This window comes from Echinops telfairi, unplaced genomic scaffold, assembly GCF_000313985.2.
Source record: "Echinops telfairi isolate 266 unplaced genomic scaffold, ASM31398v2 ScPeMD7_5;HRSCAF=22, whole genome shotgun sequence".
In the NCBI taxonomy this organism is placed as follows: Eukaryota; Metazoa; Chordata; class Mammalia; order Afrosoricida; family Tenrecidae; genus Echinops; species Echinops telfairi.
In genome coordinates, this window is record NW_022103901.1 from 20313672 (window position 1) to 20319983 (window position 6312).

Genomic DNA, 6312 nt, shown 5'->3' on the forward strand with positions numbered 1-6312 from the left:
AATCCATACACACATCAATTGTGTAAAGCGCATTTGTACATCATTTCTCAAAACATTTTCTCTCCATTTAAACCCCCAACATTAGGTCCTCAAGCCATGGTATTTTCATCACCTCATATGCATGTGAAAGTTGGACACCAAATAAGGAAGATTGAAGAAGAACGGATGCATTTGAATTAAGGTGCTAGTGAAGAGCGTAGAAGGTACTATTGACTTCCAAAAGAACAAACAAATCTGTTTTAGAAGAAGTAGATCCCAAATTCTCCGTAGAGGAAATTATGATGTGTCTTTGTGTCAGTTTACACATATTATAAGGAGAGACCAGTCCCTGGAGAAAGACATCATGTTTGATAACATGAGGAGTAGTGTGGCAGTTACATAATCTCCTGTCAATTTGTTAAGGGGTAGAGTCTAGCCTGTCAATCAGATCACAGCTTGATGACCTCATTTGGAGGCACCACAGAGATAAATAGATCACTGGAGGCCAGATACACTCACACTCTCTGTTTGGTTGCCCGGCAAGGCATTCCTGTTGACAAGCCACATGGGGCTATGCTGATGGCAGCCAGAGCCTTGGAGCTGGAGGAGCCATGTGGAGACCCACGCCAGTGCTAAGATGTTTCCACTGACACTGAGTCCACAACACTTTCCACCCACTTGCTTGTGATCTTCCTGCACTCAGGGTCATTGCGTGAATTGCAGGAGTCTGAAGAGGAATTTATAGACTGGTCTCAGACACATGGGCTAATATTGGACTTATGGTCTTGATCTGGACTGGCTTGGAATATTTTCTCAACAGACAATTGCTCTTTTATATAAAGCTCTTGCTTATACACATCAGTGTCTATGAATTTTTTTCTCTAGTCAACCCAGACATACACAGGCAGCAAAAAAGAGGAAGGCCCTTGACAAGATGGATAGACATGGTGGCTGAAACAGTGGCCTCCAATGTCTGAACAATAGTGATGATAGGGTAGGACCCAGCGATATTTCATTCCGTTGCACAGAGAGTTGCTACGAATCAGAACCGATGCTATAGTATCTCACAGCAACACTAATGTTATTGGCCGATACACATCTGTCAGTTTGTTGTGTGTGGTGGCTTGTGTGTTGCTATAATTCTGGAAGCCCTGACACTGTTAAGGAGCTCTTAGTGGTATAGTTGGGTATTTCCTGGACTGCTAACGGCAAGGTTGGCCATTTAAATTTACAAGTTGCTACAACAGAGAAAGAAGAGATGCTCTGTTCCCTTAAAATTTTAGAGTCTTAGTAATTTTATATGGGATAGTTATGAGTTGGAATAGACTTGCTGGTCGGGGGTATAATACAGGTAGTTCACATAACAGCAGGGCCACCAAAGCTGTATACATTCCAGTGGCGTTTTCAGGTAAATAGACTTGGAAGAAATGCCTGGTGATCTACTTCTGAAAATTCACCAGTGAAAATTTTATGTATCACAGAATGCTGTATAATATAGTGCTGGTCGGTGGGTCCCCTAGGTTTAAGGGCCCTCAAAATACACAGAGATGACAAAGGATTAGAGAAAACCCATGATTGTGGAGGTGATGGAGGACCCAGAACCTTTTGTCCAGTTGTACATGGGCTCTCTTGAGTTGTAGCTGACTGACAGCAGCTAAGAACCGGAAATGTTATATGAGATGGATATCTGTCACTTGGAGGCAAAGGGATCCTAATTGGGGCATGGCGTGAATGAATTGTCAACCTTGCTACTCCTGTTTCTAAATTGTGTCCTTGTGATTGTGTAAAAGCAAGTGGTACAAACAGTCCATAACATTGAAAACCATTTGGAATTATTTCCCCCGGACAAGCTTTATTCCTGTAATATTGAATCCACTGGGTTTGATGGCAGCATCTTCTGCACATGGTAGATTTTTTTTTTGGCCTTCAATATCTTTCCTAAGGGTAAGGATAGAGGCTCATTTGATAATTCTTCTTGAACACGAACAAAGGGATTCTTTTTGCCCTTCAAAAATTTTTAAATTAAAATGTAAAAAGAATATGTTTTTCCTGGAGTTGCCTGGATAGTGAGCTGGGAGCTGTTACACATCAAATTCACTGCTGCTTTTTTTGCTTCCACTGAAATCACCTTTGCTTTTTCCTATGGAAGACAGGAAATTTTAGAACATAAATGTGTTTAAAGAGAAGCTGAATTTCAACTGTTGAGCTGACTGGAGATATAAGGCACTCTAACTGGAGCTGTAGCTTTGTAACTTTCTTGTTAACATTCAGCATTCTCTTTGACTCTTCAAAATTGTATCTACTTTTTTGAGCTTATATTTCCCCCAAATGGCAATCTTTTAGAGTTCATCCTCACACATGCTTCCTTACCTTGTACAAATCATATTCAGGATAATTTACCAGCTAGAAAATTAGCCTGAAAGAGAGGAGAAATGAGGGAAAAAGGAGAGGGGAGGAGAAACTAGGGAGGAGAGAGGGTCAATGAGAATGGGAGAAAAGATTAAGAGCCTTTTCCATTACAAAGTGCTCCAGAATTTTACACTGGATGAGCTTAGAATTCTCAAGCCATGTCCTTCCTGTTAGAAAGTATACCATTATGTCCTAAGATCGTGGGCGATTTGGAGGCTGGGAGTAAGTGTTAAATTTTATCCCTTCAACTCTACTTCAACCCTTGTAAAACCTCAAATATTGTACTATTTGTTTTAATTTGGTGACTTTGAAAGAATTTTATTGAAAAAAAAGAAGAAAGAAAAAGGTTTCCATTACCAAGTAGATAGAGTTTGAAAACAAATGCTTTTATGTTCTGACCCTCAGTGTTACCTGGGTGCATCATTACAAAATATTAGATAAGTATAACATTTGAATGAATTATTCTATTTTATAGTGGTTATCTGATTTAACAAATAAACCTTGGGTGTTCCTCACACCCACAGAAAGGGAGTGTAGGAGGGAGGGAAAGGTGTGTGCAAGTGCTTGTGGTTGTTTGGTTGCTTGTCATCATAAGGGTTCAGTTCATGAACTGAGTCATTGAAAGGTATTCATAGAGCTAGTTGAATAGCACATAGTTCTGTTTTTGTTGTTAGATGCCATCGAGCCATCTCTGACTCGTAGCAACCCCATGTGCAACAGAAACAACCACAACAACAACAACAACAACAAAACTTCCTAGTTCTGTGTCATCCTCAGGCTTTTTATATTTGAGCTTATTGCAGCCACTGTGTCATTCCATCTAGTTAAATATATTTGCATATGTACATGTCTTTATCTAGACCTCTATAAATGCCCTTTGCCTCCCAGCTCTTTCCTCTCTTTCCCTTGACTTTCCTCCTGTCCCACTATCATGCTCAGTCCCCACCAGGGTTTCAGCAATTCCTCTTGGTTACATTACCCCCATCTAGTTAAAGATATTACTTTTTTCATTGATCTTCAGCTTTCCCTAGGATAATGTCCTTTTCCAGGGACTGGTCTCTCCTTATGGCGCGTCCAAAGCACATGAAAAGAAATCTCGCCATCTGCACTTACAGTTTGGCTACACGTCCTCTGAGACAGATTTGCTTATTCTTCTTACAGTTCTTGGTACTTTCAATACTCTTTGCCAACACTGTAATTCAAATTCATAATTTTTTCCTGAAATCTTCCTTAGTCATTTCCCAGCTTTTACATGCATATGAGGTTATTAAAAATACCCTGGCTAGGGTCAGGCTCATCGTAGTACTCAATTGACGTCTTTGTTCTAAAACACCTTAAGGATTTCTTGGCAGCAGATTTGCCCCATACAATGGCATGTTTTATTTCTTGACTGCTGGGTCCAAGCAAAATGAAATCCTTGACAACATCAATCTTTCCTCGCTTATCCAGTTGTGAGGCTTTTCGTTTTCTTTATGGTTTTAGTTAGAAGTCCTACAGAAGATTAGAGTCTTCGATCTTCATTAGTAAATGCTTCATATACACTGGGCTTTCAGTGAGTAAGTTTGCGTCATCTGCATATTGCAGGTCATTAATGTGTACTCCTCCAATCCTGCTGTTATGATCTTCTTCATATAGTTCAATTTTTCGTATTATTTGCTCAGGATACAGATTGGGTAAATATGGTGAAAGGATACAACCCTGACATATACCTTTCTGTATTTTAAAGCAGGCAGGGTGCCCTCTATCTTTGTGGATGACTGCCTTGTGGTCTATGCACAGGTTGCACCATTCGGTGCCTGGGATTCTTATTGTTTGCAATGTTATCCATAGCTTGTTATAATCCCTAAAGTTGAATGCCTTTGCAAAGTCAATAAAACATAAGGAAGAATCTTTTTATTTTTAGCCAAGCTCCATCAGAAATGCCATCTGTCATTCCACATCCTCTGATGCACCTTGCATTTCTGGTATCTCCCTGATGGTGTGCTGCTGCAACTGCTTTTGAATTATCTTCAGCAAACTTTTACTTGCCCATGATATGAATAATTGTTGTTCTTAGGGGTTGTCGAGTTGGTTCTGATTCCTATACCAACCCTATGCACAGCACAAGGAAACACTGCCCAGTCCAGCACGCACCTCACAATTGTCATTATGTTTGAGTCCTTAGTTGCAGCCAGTGTTCAAGGCAGTTTCTTGAGGGTCTTCATCTTCCAGCACTATGTTTGACAATGATGAGCTGCTATAAAGTTTTCTGTGGCTAATTACTCAGAATTTTACAGCATATTTCTTCTTCATGGTCTGCTCTTAGTCTGGAAGCTCTGCTGAAACCGGTTTCCTTTGGATGACCCCACTGGTCTTTGAAATACTGATGACATATCTTTCAGCATCACAGCAACACACAAGGCGCCACAGTATGACGACAAACTGACAGACGTGTGGAGGTGAATGATGGTGTTGTAGAATTTCTGCATTTTTTGGACCACTTTTATTTGGAATGGACACAAATATTGATCTCTTCCAGTCAGTTAGCCAGGTATCTGTCTTCCAGATTTCTTGGCATAGACAATTGAACGAGTGCTTCTAGTGAGTCACCAGCCTATTGAAATGTTGCAATTGGTATTCGGTGAAGCTACAAGTCATTTGGTCTTCGGTCGTTAGTGTTCCATTTGTCACATCTGCTCTTGAGGTGGTGTCTAATTCAAGTGGCTTATACTTGTATGGCACTTTGTTATACTGTGGTGCCTGTATGTTTCTATGATGCTAGAAGCTATGCTGCCAGTATTTTAAATACCAGCAGCAACTGGTCACATGGACCTCACCAGACAGAGTACACAGAAATCAAATTGAAGACATCTGTGGCAAGAAACAATGGAGCTCAATATAATCAGCCCATATTACGCCTTGGACCAATTGTGGAATAGAACCATAAACTGCACATATGCAAGTTCAGTTGAAGTTTTAAAAAGTTAAAACAAGACCCTCTGATCTGTGGGATGACATTAAGAACATCATAAATGAACAAAGCAAAAGGTCATGAAAAAGGTCAAAAGGAAGGAACAATCAAAGTGGATCCCAGAAGAGACTCTGAAACTTACTCTTGAATGTAGAGTAATTAGAATAGATGGAAGAAATGATGAAGTAATACAGCAGAATACAAAATCTCAAAGGGTAGCTAGAGAAGACAAAGTAAAGCATTATAATACAATTTACAAAGATCAGCAATTAAAAGGCCTGAAGAGAAGAACATGTTCCACATATCTCAAACTGAAAGACTTGAAAAACAACAGCAACACAAAACATTCAAGACTCAGGTGGCAGTATTGAAGGATTTTATAGGTACAATATTTAACAATCTAAGACACACCAAAAGGAGATGGAAGGAATACACAGTATCAGTACCCTAAAAAGTACTAGTCTACATTCAACTCTTCCAATGGATAGCATACAATTAAGAACCAATGGTATTGAAGGAAGTAATACACGATGCACTGAAGCCATTAGTACAAAACAAGGCTTCTAGAACTGAAGGAATACTAATGGAAAGGTTTCAACATGCTAATGAAATACTGGAAACATTCACTCACCTATGCCAAGACATTTGGAAGACAGATACCTAGCTAGCTCCCAAGAAAGGTGACTCAACAGAAAGTGGAAATTCTTGAATCTTCATGTTTTGCTGAAGATTTTGCTGGATTTGCTTTGTTTTTATTCAACAAATGTCACAGCAGTACTTTGACAGTGCTACCAGAAATTCAAGCTGGATTCAGAAGAGGATGCGGCACACGAGTTATCATTGCCGATGTTAAAGTGGATCTTGGCTGAAAGCAGAGAATACCAGAAAGATGTTCCCTTGTTTTTTATTGACTATACAAAGACATTAATTAGTCTGTGTGGATCATAACAAACTCTGGATCGCTCTGAGAAGAA